The sequence below is a fragment of the Myotis daubentonii genome, chromosome 14 (genome assembly GCF_963259705.1).
Source record: "Myotis daubentonii chromosome 14, mMyoDau2.1, whole genome shotgun sequence".
Taxonomy (NCBI): domain Eukaryota; kingdom Metazoa; phylum Chordata; class Mammalia; order Chiroptera; family Vespertilionidae; genus Myotis; species Myotis daubentonii.
The window spans coordinates 29,061,309-29,079,638 of record NC_081853.1 but is presented as its reverse complement, the minus strand read 5'-3'; the positions used below and the strand labels follow the sequence as shown (position 1 = coordinate 29,079,638).

Sequence of the window (18,330 nt, the reverse complement as noted above, 5' to 3'; positions counted from 1 at the left end):
TACCCAAAAGCTGCTCTCACATGGCTATGTCGTCCAAGTTCACATGTACAGGTGTACCTCAGAGCTATTGCAGGAGTGGTTCCAGACCTTCTCAATACAAGCAAATATCACAATAAGGCGAATCACACGAATATTTTGGTTTTCCGGTGCATATAAAAGTTGTTTACACTGTACTGTAGTCTATCAAGTACAAAAGTCTTAAGTCTAAAAAAGCAGTGTACATACCTTAATTAAAAAATAGTCTTATGTCTAAAAAAGCAGTGTACATACCTTAATTAAAAAATACTTTCTTGCTAAAAATTGCTAACTATTCTCTGAGCCATCCGTGAGTTGTACTCTTTTTGATGGTGCGATCTTGCCTTGATGTTGATGGCTGCTGACTGACCAAGGTGGTTTTGCTGAAGGTTGGGGTGGCTGTGGCAGTTTCTCAAAATAAGACAGCAGTGATGTGTGTCTCAGCAATTGACTCTTCCTTTCATGAAGGATTTCTCTGTGGCATGCAATGCTGTTTGATAGCATTTTACCCGCAGTAGAAATTCTTTCAAAATTGGAGTCAGTCCTCTTAAACCCTGCCACTGCTTTGTCAGCTAAGTTTATCTAATATTCTAAATCCTTTGCTGTCATTTCAACAATCTTCATAGCATCTTCACCAAGAGTAGATTCCAGCTCAAGACACCATTTTCTTTTTAAAAAAATATATTTTATTGATTTTTTTACAGAGAGGAAGGGAGAGGGATAGAGAGTTAGAAACATCGATGAGAGAGAAACATCAATCAGCTGCCTCCTGCACACCTCCTACTGGTGATGTGCCTGCAACCAAGGTTCATGCCTTTGACCGGAATCGAACCTGGGACCTTTCAGTCTGTAGGCTAACGCTCTATCCACAGAGCCAAACCGGTTAGGGCACCATTTTCTTTTGTCGTCTGTAAGAAGCAGCTCCTCATCCATTAGTTTTAACCTGAGATGCAGCAGTTCAGTTACATCCTCAGGCTCCACCTCTAATGCTGGTTCTCTTGCTGTTTCCATCACATCAGAAGTTATATCCTCCATTGAATTCCCTCAAATCATCCATGAGGGTTGGAACCAACTTCTTCCAAATTCCTGTTAATGTTGATATTTTGACCTCTTCCCGTGAATCACAAATATTCCTAATGGCTTATAGAATGATGAATTTCCCCCCAGAATGTTTTCAATTTACTTTGCCCAGATCCATCAAAAGAATCACTGCCAATGGCAACTATAGCCTGATGAAATATATATATCTTAAATAATAAGGCTTGAAAGTCAATTACTTTTTGATCCATAAGCTGCAGAATGAATATTTGTGTTAGCAGGCATGAAAACAACATTAATCTCATCTCCATCTGACCAGGTGCCTTGTCCAAGAGCAGTGATGTTTTGAAAGGAATCTTTTTCTGAGCAGTGGCTGAAAATGTTCAGTAAACCATGTCGTACATGGATGTGCTATCATCCGGGCTTCGTGGTTCCATTTATGGAGAACAGGCAGAGTAAACTTAGCATCATTCTTAAGGACCCTAGGATTTTCAGAATGGTCAATGAGAATTGTCTTTCACTTAAGCCCATCAGCTGCATCAACCCTGACAAGAGAGTCAGTTTGTCTTTGAGGCTTTGGAGCCAGGTACTGACCTCTCTACAGATGAAAGTCCTGGATGACATCTTCTGCCCATGGAAGGCTGTTTCATCTGCCATAAAGATCTGTTATTTAGTGCAGCCACCTTCACTCATTGTCTCAGCTAGATCTTCTGGCTGACTGGCGGCAGCTTCTACATCAGCACTTGCTGCTTTGCGTTGCACTTTGATGTTCTGGAGACGGCTTCTTTCCTTAAACCTCACGAGCCGACCTCTGCTGGCTTCAGACTTTTCTTCTGCAGCTTCCTCACCTCTCAGCCTTTGTAGAACTGAAAAGAGTTAGGGCCTTGCGCCAGATTAGGCTTTCACTTAAAGGAATGTTGTGGCTGGTTTGATCTTCTTTCCAGACCATTCGAACTTCTTCTGTATCAGCAATAAGGCTGCTTCATTTCTTATCATGTGTGTGTTTACTGGAGGAGCGCTTTCAATGTCCTTCAAGCACTTTCCTTTGCATTCACAACTTGGCTAACTGTTCGGGGCAAGAGGCCTAACTTGTAGTCTGTCTCGGCTTTCAACATGCCTTCCTCACTGAGCGTTATCTTTTCTTGCTTTTGATTTAAGTGAGAGACGTGCGACTCTTCCTTTCATTTGAACTCTCAGAGGCCATTGTAGGGTTATTCATTGGCCTGATTTCAATATGGTTGTGTTTCAGGAAACAGGGAGGCCCAAGGACAGGGAGGGATGGGGGGATGCCTGGTCGGTGGAGCAGTCAGAACACACCCAACATTTGCCGATTAAGTTCACATTTTTACATGGGTGTAGTGTGTTTTGCCCCAAAAACAATTACAGTAGTAACTTCAAAGATCTCTGACCACAAATTATCATAACAAATATAATAATAATGAAAATGTTTGAAATATTGTGAGAATTACCAAAATGGTGCCAATTTGGTAGTTGCCAAAGACCTTCAATTTGTTTTAAAAAAAAAGTCTGTGAAGCACAATAAAATAGGCCTGAGTGGTTGCTTCCCACAGGTGACAGGCAGAAACAAATTATCTCTGCAGGAAGCCAAGTTCAGCTCAAGCTCAAAAGCTTCTCAGAGATGCAAGTTCCAAGGAACATTTCAGTCCAAGTCAGAAATCATTAAACCACACCAGGAGACAGGCACCATGAATGAGAACCAGCAGAAGTAACAGACTACAGAATCTTACCTACAGAGGCTTTGGATATTGGAAGAATCAGACATGGAAAACAACTATGCCTCAGTGTGTTTTAAGAAATAAGTGAAAGGTGTGAAAATATGAGCACAGGCACAATTTTTTTAAATGCACATTTAGAAAAGAACAAGAAAGAACATCTAGGCAAAAAAAAATTGTAATAATTGAAATGGAAAATTCAGTGGGTGAATTTAAAATAGAATAGACACGGCTGAAGAGAAAACAAATTAACTGATAATTCTTAAGAAACTATCCAGTATGCAGTTGAGACGAAGATATGGACAACAAGAAGCAAGGTTAAGAGACATGGAAGATAGGGTGTGAAGGTCTAACATATATTTTACTTGTAGTTCCAGAAGATGATTGTAGAATTAATGGGGGAGAGACAGTCTTCCAAGAAATAATGACTGACATTTCCCAAGAGTTGTTAAAAGTCACCAACACTGAGATCTAAGAAGCACAACACATTTCAAACAAGATAAATAGAAATTCACAACTCTGTAAATGTTGGTGAAATGGCAGAACATAAAAGATACATTACTTTTGAGGGTATATATGTATAGTTGTTGTTGTTAATCCTCACCTGAGGATATTTTTCCATTGATCTTTTTAGAGAGAAAGACATTGATGTGAGAGAGAAACATTAATTGGTTGTCTCTAGCACATGCTCCGACCGGGGCTAGGGATTGAGCCTGTATCCCAGGTACATGCCCTTGACTGGAATGGAACCCAGGATCCTTCAGTCCACAGGATGCTCTATCCACTGAGCCAAACCAAATAGGGCAAGGATATATATATATATATATATATATATATATATATATACATACACACACACACACACACACACACATACATTTTTATTATTCCTTTTGTCATAGACTTATGTTAATGTACTCTTTTGTATGTATATTTCACAGTAAAAAGTTTTTTCATTGGCTTTGGCTTCTGAACAGAAGAGATGTGGCTAAATTGAGATGGCTAGAAGGTCTCTCCGAGTCAGTTTTGAACACTGAGGGCAGCGTGGTGTCTAGGCAAAGACTGAGATTCGAAGTTAAGCAGACCTTGTTTTAAAGCCCAATTCTATTGCTTCATAACTATGAGATACTTAGCAAGTTAGTTCACCTCTCTTAATATATTTCCTCATATTGTTCAGTTTTTGGTGTGGTTGGGAGATGGCATAGATTTCAAAGAATTCTCGGGCAGGGGAGACCTTAGCGACACGTAGTCTAAGTCCTTTTGTGGAAAAGGGATTGTGAACCCCCACTCCCCCCTTCAGGAGGCTCCATGCCTGTCTTTCTCTTCTTGGCCAAACCAAATAGTATCTTCTCTGAACTCTGACGAAAAGTATTGCCATCCACTTGCTGCCTGCTAGGAGCCAGGCACTGTGCTCAACGCTGTCCATGTCGTCACTTTTTCTCACGAGAGCCTTGCAGGAGGCTTTGAATGGAGAAGCTGGAGGCCGGAGAGGTTAAGCCACTTCCTCCAGATCATGCAGCTGCAGAGTCAGAATTTGTACCCAGGTCTGTGATAAGCCAATATTTGGACTCCATCCTGCCCCTTCTTGGAAGCCCTCTCCCAGAACTGTAGGCCTGAAGGAGTGTGCCAGGGCCCTCGGCCCTCATGGGGCCCAGCCGGGCCACATTCCCAGCGCTCTGTGCGAGTGTGGTCTGTGAGAAATCACAGCCTCCTCTCCACTGTCCGGGTGCCCGGCGAGTCTCACCCAAGGGGGTCAGAGCCTGGCTCACCCTGAGGCCGGAAGGACTTCCCAGCCCCTCTTCTCACCCCTAGCACAGCCCCGTGCGGCAGAAGCAGGAGCTTTGGAATTAGCTACATGAGGCCTAGAATCTGGCTCTGACTCCTCCCAGGCTGTGACCCACGAGGCCGCTTTCCCTCTCCACACCCTGGTTCCTCGTCTGTGAACTGGGGAGAATGATCTCACACGTTGTAGGTGCACAGTCAGTGAAAGTTATGATTATTGAAGGCTAGGAAGCCCCCTGGTGGTAGCAGAGAGACCCCCCGTGAAAACCTCGGAGCCTGGACTGCCCGCCACCTTCCCTTGGAGCAAAGATCCCAACTGTCACAGGACAGGGTTCAAGCAGGAAGGAGCCGTGGGGTTCAGGCTTTGTGACCCCCTTGTACACTGTCCTGTGTGGGCGAAATGGGCAGGGTAGGTAGTCCTCACCAGTGGAAGAGGAATGCAGAGGCCAAGAGACTAGGTAGCTTGTCAGATATTTATTGCTATGGGAGGATCATAGTGAGATAACCCAACTCAGCAGCCTTCTTGGGCCCTCTCTTCATGGCCGCTCCCGCCTTCTGCTTCCCTTCCAATTCACCACTTTGGCTCTTACCTTAGCAACTTCCATTCCCTCGGTCTGTTCCTCTGAATTGCCTGATGAACTAATTTATACTAGGGTGGGAATGACCCCACTTGCCATTCTGTTTAGCCTCTTAGGCGCCTGTACTTTCTAAAAGAAGAGATGCCAAAGCAATGAACTGCTCATGGTAGACTATCAGGAGGGAGAGATCTGGGGGAGGCCCCAGAATAGGCACATCACTTTAAATATTGGCTGAAACATAAGAACTTGCTGAGTGGCAAAAATAGCTGTTTCATATGGTTCAACTTAGCAAATTACCAACTGGCTTCTCAGTGGGAGAATTCTGGTCCCCAAGGCCAGTGTGCCCATGGGTTCCAGTGTCCCCGCCCACTGCTTGTGGTGTTATATTGGACAAATCACTAAGTGTCTCTGAGCTTCTCATTTCTTCCCCATCTGATTACAGGGCTCCCAAGCCCCTACCCACCCCCAGGATGTCTGTAAGATCGAGTGTGATTGCCAAGTGTGAGCTGGTGTGGCACTTCCTGCTGCTGACTGATGTCTGAGCCTTCGCTCTGTGCTGCCCGCTTCTGGGTTTCTTTTTCAAGGTAGATAGCTCCACTTGGTTTGGGTGGGAATCCAGGTTTTTCTTTCCTTTTGTTCTGCCAGGCTCTGGGTTGGGCAAGGACCGGCACCCAGAGACAGCTCAGCTGTGTGCCCGCCATGGGTATCAGCCTAGTGGGGTGAACATCCCTACTCTCTGCCTGGCATATACCCCCTGGCATATACCACCCTGGAGGCCCACAGCCTCTGGGCTTGAGGCCCACAAAACTGTTTCTGACCAACTGGAAGTGTGCCTCCAGAACAGCTCGCTCCTCGAGCCTGGGAAGCAGGCACTCCTGGACTCACACCTGCAGACGCTGGCCCTAATCTCAGGAGCCCTGGCTGCTGTTCTGGGCCCTGTCCTCACACGCAGAGCTGTACCGCTCATAGCCCTTGCCAGGCTGTGGCTTTTCTTATGGCCCTTTCTCTTGTTTGCAGCTGTTTTCTACGCTGGACTACTTTAGGCCAGTGGGTTTGTCTTTGCAAGAGACAGAAGGGAGTTTGGGAGGTGAGAGGGAGCTGGGGGTAGATGGAAACTGGGTGTGTAGAGGAAGGTAGGGGTGTGGGAGGGAACTTTGGGGGTAGAAGGAGGTTTGGGGATGGAAGGGAAGTTGGAAGGTGGGAGTGTGCGGCAGCAGAGAGCTCAGCAGTGGTGAGTCCTAGTGCTGTGGAGGGATCTGACTTGACCCAGGAGCCCCTAGAGCATTTAAGGAAATGTGGGTGCTCACCCTGCTATGGGGTGGCCTTGCTGATGGCTCAACCAGGGGCAGTGTGAGCAGTCGCAATCTCCTGGGAATGAGTTCATCCAACTTGGCTCTGTCAGCGGGACAAAGACGACAATGGTAACAGTGACGGGTGCTCCTCTGTCACTGAGCACTTGCTCCTGACAGGGTGAGAAGGGGAGAGGAGGTAACCCTCCTGCCAGTCCTGGGTGGGAGGCATGGCTATTGTTCCCATTTAGAGTTGGGGACCCTGAGGGGTAATAACCCACCCAGGTCAACATGAGGGCCTGAGTCAGGATCTGAAATAAAAGCCCACACTTTTTGGGGTCAGGGGGAGTATATTTTACCATGAAAGGACTAGAGCACAGTATTTTATCAATTCTAGTGTACATATTTCATTTTAACATCTCTGAACTTGTGATGTATCCTACAATCTATGGCTCATGAATGGTTTAATAGGAGGCCTTTTTAATTAATGGTAAATAAAATGGTGCACTTTATCATTGACAGTATCATAGAGTCAAAGTAGTGCGTACATTTTTTTCTTTTATAAAAGTGGGAATATTATATGACCTGTTTTTTTCTCAGTTTTATTGAGCTGTAACTGGCATATATCATTACTAGTACACTAGTTTAATGTGTACAACATAATAGTTTGATATATGTATATATTGTGCAATGATCACTGCAATAAGTTTAGTTAACATCCATTACCACACATAGTTACAGACTTTTTTGTGTGTGATGAGAACTCTTAAGATCTGCTCTCTTAGCAACTTTCAGATTTACAGTATTATTAACTATGTTCACCATGCTGTACAGTATATCCCCAGAACCTATCTATGTATATAAAAGCCAAGCGACTAGAATGACCGGCCTGATTGGGGCCCTGATGGAAGCCCCAATCGGCCCCCACAACCTCCTGCGGCTCCTCCCCTCCACTGGCCCGGCCCCCCTTTGCCCCCCAACCCAGATCAGGGGTGGGGCCAGCTGGCCAACTGTCCGTGGCCCCCTCCCCCTGGCCAGCCCCAACCTCAATCGCACCCCCAACCTCCCACATCCCCTCCCCGCAGCCGGCACTGCCCAATCGGCCCCCATTGGGGTGGGCCGGCCAGACCCCACCTATGCACAAATTCGTGCACTGGGCCTCTAGTTAATATTATAACTAGAAGTTTGTACCTTTTGACCACTTTCACCCATTTCCCCATCCTGTCTCTGGCAACCAACTGCCTCTGTTCTCTTTTTCTGTGATCATGGGTGTTCTTTTATATTCCACATATACGTGAGATCATAAGTGAGTATTTGTCCTTCTCTGTCTGACTTTTTTACTTAGCATAATGCCCTCAAGGTCTATCCATGTTGTTAAAAATGGTAGATTTTGGCTGGTTATATTCCATTATATACTTACACACACACACACACACACACACACACACCACTTTCTTCATCCATCCATCCATCGATGGACACTTAGGTTGGTTCAGTGTCTTGATTATGATGAGTAATGCTGTAATGGATTTTGGGTACAAATATCTCTTTGAGATAGTGGTTATACCCAGAAGTGGAATTGCTGGATCATATGGTAGTTATATTTTTAATTTTTGGTGAACCTCCATACCGTTTTCCATTGTGGCTGTACTAATTAACATTCCTACCAACGGTGCCCATCCACATCCTTGCCAACACTTGTCTTTTTTATGACAACCAACCTAACAGGTTTGAGGTGATATTTTGTGGTTTTGATTTCGATTTTCCTGATGATTTAAGTGATGTTGAGCACCTTTTCATATACTGGTTGGCCATTTGTATGTTTCTTTGGAAAAGTGTCTATTTGGTTCCTCTGCCCATTTTTAAATCAGATTGTTTTTTGCTAATAGGTTGTATGAGTTTTTTTTTATATATTTTAGATATTAACCTTTTATGTGCTTTGCAGATATTCTCTCCCATTGTGTAGGTTGCCCTTTCATTTGTTGTTGATTTCCTTTGCTGTGCAGAAGCTTTTTAGTAGTCCCAGTTGTTTATTTTTTCTTTTGTTGTCAAGCTCCAATGTCTAGGGTCTTACCCATAACTTTTTTCTTCTGGGAACATTATGGTTTCAGTCCTTATGTTCAAATCTCTAGTCTGTTTTTAGTTGACTTTGAATATGGTATAAGATAGGGGGTCCAGTTTTGTTCTTTGGCATGTGGCTTTCCAGTTTCCCAAAACCATTTCTTAAGGAGACTACCCTTTCTCAATTATATATTCTTGGTGCCTTTATCATAAATTAACTGACCATAATTGTGTGGGCTTATTTTTGAGCTCTCTCTTCTATTCCATGTGTCTGTATTTTATACCAGTACCATAGTATTTTGATTAGTATAACTTTGTAATATAACTTGAAACCCGGGTGTGTGATGCCTCCAGCTTTGTTCTTTCTCAAGATTGCTTTGGCAGTTTGGGGTCTTTTGTGGTTTCATACAAATTTTAGGATTGTTTGTTTTATTTCTATGAAAAATGCCATGGGAATTTTGATATGGATTACATTGAATCTATAGATTGCTTTGAGTAGTATGGACATTTTAGCAATATTAATTCTTCCAGTCCATGAACATGGAATATCTTTCCATTTATTTGTGTCTTCTTCATTTTCTTTCATCAGTGTCTTATAATTTTCACTGTACAAATCTTTTACCTCCTTCGATGAGTGTACTCCTAGGGATTTTATTATTTTTGATGCAATCATAAATGGGATTGTATTTTTAATTTCTCTTTCTTATAGTTTGTTGTTAGTGTATAGAGATGCAACGGACTTTTGTATATTGGTTTTGTATCCTGCAACTTTACTGAATTTGTTCATTCTAATAATTTTTTGGTGAAGTCTTTAGGGTTTTCTACATATCATATGTCATATAAAATTGAGACAGTTTTACTTCTTCCTTTCCAGTTTGGATGCCTTTTATTTATTTTTCTTACCTAATTACTCTGGCTAGGATTTCCAATATTAGGTTGAATAAAAGTGGTGAGAATGGGCTAGTTTTATTCTTGATCTTAGGATAAGCTTTCCGTTTTTTACTGTTGAGTATAATGTTAGCTGTGGGTTTGTCATATACAGCCTTTTTTATGTTGAGGTACATTTCCTCGATATTCACTTTGTTGAGTTTTTATCACGAATAAATGTCGAATTTTGTCAGATGCTTTTTCTGCATCTATTGAAATGATTATATGATTTCTATCCTTCATTTTGTTAATGTGGTGTATCACATTGATTGATTTACAGATGTTGAACCATCCTTGTATCCCTAGAATAAATCCCAGTTGATCATGGATATGATCCTTCTAATGTGCTGCTGAATTTGTTTTGCCATTGTTTTGTGGAGGCTTTTTGTATTTTTGTTCATCAGGGATATTGGCCCATAATTTTCTTTTCTTGTAGTGTCCTTGCATGGTTTTGGTGTCAGGGTAATGCTGACCTCAAAAAATGAGTTTGGAAGTGTCCCTCCTCTTTTATTTTTTGGAAGAGTTTGAGGAGGATTGGTATTAATTCCTCTTTAAATATTTGGTAGAATTTACCAGTGAAGCCATCTGATCTTGGTTGATTACTGATTCAATCTCCTTACTAGTAATTGGTCTGTTCAGATTTTCTATTCATGAGTCAGTCTTGGCAAGTTCTGTGTATCTAGGAATTTATTAATTTTTTTCTAAGTTGCCCAATTTGTTGGCATGTAATTGCTCACAGAAATCTCTTATGATCCTCTACTTCTATGGCATTGGTTGTAATGCCTTCTCCTCTTACATTTCTAATTTTATGTATTTGAGTCCTCTCTCTTTTTCTTGATAAGTCTAAAGGTTGTCTTTTTTATTTACCTTTTCAAGAAACAACAGTTCTTAGTTTTATTGATCATTTATATTATCTTTTTAGTCTCTATTTTATTTATTTCTGCTGTAATCTTTATTTCCTTTCTTCTGCTAACTTTGGTAAAAATCACTTCTCAATCCCTCCTTTCTGGCCAGGGGCTGGGGGAACAGCTATTCACCAAAGACTGCTTTCTTATCTTTAAGAAAACTAGAAAGTTATTTTTAAAAATTTGAGAAACAAAGAGTTATTGTGTTGATTGTATAAACCTTAGAGAACACCAGAAGGTATGAAGAAGGTCATAGAAGTGATCCCCACCTCATCACAGGGGAGCAACGGCTGGCATAGGGGAGGCCAAGCTGGGGGCTTAGCTCTAGCAGGTTGGAGGAGAGGACTGTGGTCACCCTTGGGGACTTCCCAGTAGGGACTGGGATGCACCATGTGAGACAAGAAGACACGCACACATGGCCTGGAGTCCTGGGATGGGCTGCCCAGTGGGCTCTGTTGCGGGCGGTGCTGCAGGGAAGGGACATTGGTTGGAGTAAACTGGTAGGCAGGGAAGGCTTCCAGGAGAGAGGCTCTGAGAGGTGAGGGTTGGCAGGGTGGTGAGGGGAAAGGGAAGAAATGTCTGGCAAGGAACACCAGAAACCACTTGGGGTGATGGAGGGGAACCTTTATGAATTTTCTGGGCCCCACAGGGGTGAGGGAGTGGCTGAGAGCCAGCAAGAAGATCTGGAGATGCTCTTCAAAAAAACAGCTAGGACCCTGGGTAATGACGTGCACTTGGTGAACAGAGAACAGGAAGTATGCAGACTGGGCAGCAGCAGTCACAGCGTGGCCACAGGCCAATAGGCAAGATCAGACAAGGGATGTCCAGGACCAGCCCTGGGCAGAGACAGCTGGAGGGAGAGGCAGTGGTCCCTCCCTCTAATACTTGCAACTTCCATCTCCCCTGGGGACAAAGAAGGGACAGAGAGGGAGTGCTGTATTGACTGGGAGTTGATTGAGAAAGTTTGTAGAGACTGGGCCTCCTGTGCAATGGCTGGATGGTTGCCTGCCAGCAGTGGACACAGGGTTGACAAATAAAGGCATAGCTTTGTCCCCGGGATCTGGGTGCACACCCTCCCCTGCACTGTGCTTAGCTCCCCTCCGACGTAGGTCTCCTCTCCTGTTACAGGGGGCAGCTGAGGTGCAGGGGGTGAAGTTGCTCACCCAAGGCCACTACAAATAGTCAGGCTGGGCCTTGAGCTCACATCTGTATGGCATCAGAGTCCCTCTCTATTCCTTTGGTCTCACTGTCTGTGGCCTGCTTCTTGGGGAGCCTGCGGGCAGTGTATCAGCAGTATCCCCAGGAAACAGATCCATGAACCCAGAGAAGTGCCCCTGGCCACGCTGGGGCCTGGCTCCCCAGCTGCTCAGCACCACAGGCTGCGGACAGAGCTGGCTGCAAGAAGCAAGACTGCCTGGGCCCGTCCCTCCCCTTCCAGGGCAGCTCTGAGCACTGATTGGAGGATATTTCTGGAGGCTGCTCGAGGACCAGGCCTCATGCACAAAACACCAGAGTGATTTTTCATCTGAAGGCCTGGAAACATGGTGGAGAAATCTTGATGAGTCGATCACGGAAGATGATGCAAATCTCCCGGCTTTTCGTGCCAACGTCTCCAGCCCAAAGATACCATGTCCAGATGTGGTTCCCTCTAAAAATAGCAGGTGGAGTCATCTCCCCTGGCTAATCGTTCTAAGTGGTCCCTCAGTGCCATCTGGAAGTGGGTCTCGTCAGTGTACCAGGACGTCGCCCCAATTATCTGTGCGACAGCTCTTCAACGCCGGCCCCACAACAGAGGGGCAGCAGCTGTCTGCTCATCCCCCTCCTTGCCAGCACCAGCTCTGCCTCTGATGTGCATGGCACACCCTCCCCTGCAGGCTCCGCCAGAGAAAGTCATCCCCTGGAGGAGGGTCCTCTCCTGGGAGCCTCCAGGGGGCAAGATTCTGGCAGAAGGTGGCAATTTCCCTCTGGGAGAGGACGGGGGCCGCTTTCTCCGTGCTTCACTCCAGGGGGAATGTGGGCCAGGTCACAGCGCTGGCAGATGCTGCCGCTCTGAGTGCAGGGCATGCACTCTCAATGGCTGTCCCACCAGCACCTCCGGCGGCCAGGACCGGAGACGAGCCTGTGAAGCCATCTCTCCCCTGGGTTATGGGTGTCTAAGGGCGGTGCCCACCGCAGGCAGGTCTGGCACAGGCAGATCTGGGTGCCTGGACCCGGCTGGTCTGGGACTTTGGGCAGGTCTTCTGCTTTCCTCAGCCTCTGAGCACCCTGCTTTGCCCACCGGTCAGTTCTGAGGGGTGAGAAATGACAAAGTTCTCACAGGTCATGTGGCTCAGGACGAAGTGCCATGGGTGCTGGTTTTGTGGGGTTCATGTTCCCCATGCTGCCACCATGCCTTTCCTGGCATAGAGTGGAGCTCCCAGACCTTCACTCACATGCCCCGAGGGGCACCCCTGCAGCATCATGGGAGGGGTGCTTGGTGTCCAGGCGTGGCGATGCTGGAGCACTCAGGAAGGGCACATGCAGACTTGCTGAGCCAGGAGGCTGAGCAGTGGCACAGGCAGCTCCGCGCAGTAGAGACAACAGCACCTGTGGGGCACCTGCACTCTGTTCTGCTCCCAGCTGGCTTGGTACCTCCACTGAGCTGCTCATGGGTCAAGTGTTGTCTTAACCATATTACAAGTGAGAGGAAATGCAAGGGATCAGGACAGAACAAAAGCAATTCAGAGGCACGTGGGGGTGGAGTGGAGGTGGGGTCAGCTGGACAAGATTCCCCTCAGGTGGCCTAACTGAAGGGGCCTAGCGTGAGGCCAGGCTACTGGACGGATTCCTCCAGAAACAGCTGCAGAAACAAGCCCAGCCCCGTCCCCCTCCTCCCCCGGCGCTCCGGGCAGCCTCCCCCACGCACATTTTCTGGCCGAATTGTTTCTTGGTTTATCTTTGACCTCCACTGCAAACCAGGCTCACTCTGACAAGGCTTTGAAGTCAAGCCCCTGAGTCTCCCCCTCTGGGGCTGGGCCCAGCCCAGCTGGACACGGGCTGAGTGCAGGGCAGAGGTTGGGGTGCACGTGGCTGGAGGCAGGAGCAGGGAAGGCCCGTTATGTGGGCTGTGGAGGTGGGTAGGAAAGGGCAGGGCTGGTGGAGGTGAGCAGGGCTGGTGCAGGCAGGACGGGGCAGGTGCGGTGACCAGGAGGGGTCACACAGCCACAGGATGTGGAAGCCAGGCTGGACTCAAGACCTAACCCCAGACCCTGGTGCTGAGTATTTCTGGCACAGCCATAGGAAGCTAACACCAGGCAGTGTCAGACCTGTGACCTCAGTGGCATGTACTGACCTTCACCAGGATTCTCAGACTTGAGCTTGCACCACAGTGACCTGGAGGGCTTGGTAAAGTCCACAGCACTGGGCCACCCCTGAGTATCTGAATCAGTAGTTTTCGGGTGGGGCCCAGCATCTGCCTTTTTAACCAGTTCCCAGGGAGGCTGCTGGTGGTGGTCTAGGACAGTGGTTAGCAAACTGCAGCTCGCGAGCCACATGCGGCTCTTTGGCCCCTTGAGTGTGGCCACGAAGTTTCAGTCGCACTGTATGTATGCGCCCGCATGTGGTATTTTGCGGAAGAGCCACACTTGAGGGGCCACAGTTTGCCGACCACTGGTCTAGGACCACATTGTAGAATGACGGCCTGAAGTCCTTGCCTCCGTATGCTCTGGGGCGCAGGGAGGGGCAGCGAGCACACCAAGGGGAGCTAGGGGGCCTGGAATTCACTTTAGCAGGGCTAGCTTTGGAAGTAGTCATATATGTTGAGCTCTTGTTGGGTCCCAGTCACTTTGCATTACCTATGGAATCCTTACAAGGAGAATGGGGCTTCCACTCCCATGTTAGAGAAGGGTGAACTGAGACTCACAAAGTTGAGTCACCCCAAGTCACCCACTGGCCATTAGCAGAACAAGGATTTGAACCCAGAGGCCATCTGCTGGGCACAGTACTCCCTGGCTTCTCAGGACAGGCAGGCCAATAGCCACCACCACGAGACCAGTTCAGAGCCCAGAGAAACCCTTTTCTTGAACAGGCCTACCTCTGCCCGCTGGTGCTGTCGGCCCAGGCCAGGGCCTCCCTAAGGTCGGCCAAACTGGCCTGAATTGTGGGGTAGACAGCGAGGATGAGGGCGAGCAGGGAGGAGCCTGGGGTACCGTCCTGACTGCTGCTGGCCAGCTGGGCTTGGGCCAGCCTCTGCATTTGTGAACGAGGGGCTGGAGCGGGCCTGTCCTGGCCTAATACCTAATGGGGCTGCACAGAGTGCAGCCTCCTGGGGCCTGGTAGGTTTATGGTCCCCGAGGACCTCCTCCTGAAGCTGGGTCCACTCCACCTGTGAACACAGTGGGCCCAAGGCCAGGCCCTGATGCTGACAGAATGCCCCCTGCATCCTGCACTGTTGGCCCTGCCAGGAGAGAGGGCCAGTGCCCCAGGGGGACAATTCTCTGGAGAACAGGGCCGAGCCCCCTTCCCCCGCTCCCCCCGTGCTAGCTCAGGCCTGTCTGATAGCATCAGCAGCGCTAAGATGTTGGCTTAGCTCCTGCCATTTTTTTTTTTTCCTTTTAAAGCTGTTTCTGAACCTCCTTAGCCTATATTTTATTTTTCAGTTGAAAGTGCTCTTCCCGCCTCATCCAATCTATTTGGCTATAATTCCTGGACTGAGCTTGTTCTCAATGACGGGATGTACCTATGCGTAGCTGGGTGTGCACAGGGACCCGTGGACACTGGGGGTGGCTGTGTTTCTGCGGGCGTGTGTGGTGTCGCGTGTGCCTGGATGCAGCAGGCCCAGGCACACCTGTGGGGCCTGAGTGCATGTTGCCTCGCTATACTTCCCGATGGGCACTGACCCCTAACTGTGAACAGATGTGCCTTGCAGGGCCCTGTAGGGATCACAGCTGTTTGGCTGCCAGAAAGCGCCAGTTCTGGGGGCCCCGGAGGAGCCTGGAACACCTTGACCCAGCAGAGGAGCACCTCACCCTGGTGCTGCCGGCCGGGAGGCTGCTCTCCCGCCTGTGCTGCTGCTCAGCGTGTGGGGGAGACAAGGCCGCCAAGCTGTTTATCAGCCCTTTGAAATGGTGGGGGGCTGCCTGCCAGGCCATGGGGGGAAGTAGTGCTTTCCAGGCCTGATGTGGTGGTGACCTGGCTTCTTGCTCCTCTCTGGCCATTCACCATCCCAGCCTGACATGCAGTGGCCTGAGAGAGGAGGTCCTGTCCTCCCCATTCAGTCTGTACGGTGGAGGCAGGATCAGCCCTGGAGGACGGAGGGGGAGGAGGACAGTGCCAAAGAGGCCTCTGCATCCCAGGGCAGGTGTGGGAGGGGGGAGAATGGGCTTCGTCTGCTTTCCTCTGGGGTTGCAGGGCAGGCCTCATTTCCCTCTTAGCTCAGAAAATAGTGCTACAGGAAGACGGAGAGCGAGGACAGCCACTGGAACAGCCGTCGCCAACCGGTGGTCCGCGAGGTCCGAAAGGTTGGCGACTGCGGCACTAGAACATCCCCGTGTCGGCCACCCTTCCACGCCCAGTGCCTAGCACAGCCATTGACACACAACAGGCCGTTAGAAAATACTTATGACTGTGCAATAGGTATTACTGAGTGAGGAGGGCAGGAAGTGGGAGCTGGGGACAGGGCTGGAGAGGAAAAGATGAAGCAGCAGCCAGAGAAAGGCTGGAGAGAGAAGGGAGGCGCTCGCTGGCTCGGAGGTGTCCCCCAGGAGGTCAGGCTGGAAGGCAGAGAGGGAGACGTACAGGAAGCAGCCCGCAGTGAGCCAGGGAGGGGGAGATTGCCCACTCTCACTCCCACCCAGTGCCAGCACCAGCAAGGCCACCGGGCCCGCGGGCTTGTCTCTGCTTCCCCTCGGCCGTGGGTCGCCTGAGGATGGATGGAGAGAAGTAGGAGGCTGGTCTGAGATCTGGATTCTTTTGGGGGGGGAGGGGAGATGCTGGTGCCTCTGTAGCTTCAGAGAAGTGGGGTGAGGGGGGGCCTGGGCGTGGAGGACAGTGGCCATCGGATGGGAAAGCCATGCTCGCTCTTAGAAGGGAAGTGCTATCCCGAGCAAGGTGCCCCTCCTCACGTCACCCCATCGTCACCACACGGCTGCCCCAGGGGTCTTGTCTGTCCATTCTGCAACTAGAGAAACTGAGTCTGAGAGAGGGTGGGAGTTCTTTTCAGAGGGGCATCAGGGCGGGGAAGGAAGGGGCCCAGCTGTGCCTGATGCCAGAGCCCAGGGCTCAGGACAGGGCCGGAAGGCTTCTTGGAGGAGGTGGAATTGGATCGGCTGGGACTTCAGTGGGAGTGGATTATTGCATTATCCATAAGAACCAGCTGAGAAGAGAAACCTCTTGTGTTTTCTCAGTCAGGAGAGATGTCCCATCTTGGGCTGCCATGGCTGCCACCCTGCATTAGGCTGCCCTCGGGCCTCCTGCGTGGGGCAGGGAAATTAGAGGCAATCAATGCGATTTCAAGGCACAGCTCCTTCCCAGGCATCGGGGCCATGCCTGTTAACCAGCCCGCAGCCCCACTGGCCTGATACCACAAGCAAATAGCCCTAATGGGGACCAGACCTCCTCCCACCCTCCCACCTGCCTGCCTGTGTGTCTGCGTGCCTCTGCGCTGAGCTGAGAGCCTTGCCCCTGGGACCTGTGTCCTGCCCCAGGCCCCAGGCCCCCTGCCCCCTTCAGGGCAGGAGGCAGGGTTCTGAGCTGAGAGGGCTGCCCTGGCTTCCTGTCCAGCCCCCTTCCCAAGCCTCCTCTCTCGAAAGCCAGGACTAGGTTGGGGAGAGTGAGGTAGTCAACTCTGGGGCAAAACTTAAGGGGAGGCCCCAAAACTCAGCAACCAAGACAAATCATGTTTTAATGCAGTCTTTTGTGGGTTCAAAAGTAATGCAAAGAATCCATGACAAACAAAATATCAACATTTTGAATGCAGGCATGGACTGACAGGGCCAGGATTAAGGCCAGGGAGTGAGGTGAGTCAGGCAAGTGCACGGTCAGATCGGTCTTTATTCGGGCGTCCCTCACCCGCCCTGCATCTGGACGCAACCACCTCCTCCTCCACACCCCCTTGGGCCCAAGTCACAGAGGCCCTCAGCACCCAGGCCCTTGCAGTGCTGTCCCCTCTGCCTGGAATCCCTCCCGGCTTCCGTCTCTGCTCTTCACCTGACCTGTAACATTCCTCTAGACCTCGGCTCTGGCAGCGCTCTCTTATCCCGGACAGGTTGGGAGCCCTTTGCCTCCTAGGGTCTCTCCCCCGCCCCCTGCCAGTCACGTATCTTTGCTCGTTTAGGGCAGATTGTTGACTCTGCTCATCTCCGCGTCCTTTAAAGGCCGTCACGGGACTGGACAGACTGGGCTTTGATCATCTTGGGCCGACTGACGGACTGGATGGAAAACGAAAGAATAACAGGGTTGTGGGTCACATCCCATTTCAACTAAGACTTTAATGACCAAAACCAAACCAAACCCTTGAGGTTCCTCAGGCCCAGATGGGTCCACATGCTCCCAGCGCCATGGAGGAAGTGCTGCCACACTGTGGTCCAACAGAGAGTCCTGGCAGTCTCCAAAACTAGGCACTGGAATTGGATCTGTACTTTTTAAAAACACTCTTTTTTTCTTTTCATGAACAAAACTCTTCAGCTTTCTCTAAAAGATAGCATAGGAAGAGGGAGCCAGTGCAGGCCAGGCCTCTCAAAATAAGGCAAAACCCAGCTTTCCTTTATTTCGAGCAATGATTTCTCCAACTGCAAAGAGGCCCAACTCCATGAGCCAGCTTTGCAGCAACCCACCAACTTCCAGAAAAGTTTCAACAACTCATAAAGATGCACATGTGCATGACGTCCCAGTGACCCCTTGGAGGGAAGGGGCCCCCAGAGTGCCTGAAAGCTGAGTTGGGGCCCAGTTGTCCCGTCCCAGGACAACCCCCCGCCCGGTGGACACTGAGGCCCCGTCCGCAGGCCCAGCTTTTCTGCACTGAGAC

At 49.1% G+C, this 18,330-nt stretch overlaps 1 pseudogene; it reads right to left on the bottom strand.

Moving 5' to 3' along the window:
• LOC132215413 (CBY1-interacting BAR domain-containing protein 1-like) overlaps positions 1–14,561 on the bottom strand; it is a 63,613-nt pseudogene extending 49,052 nt beyond the window's left edge.
• Between the last annotated feature and the right edge of the window lie 3,769 nt (positions 14,562–18,330).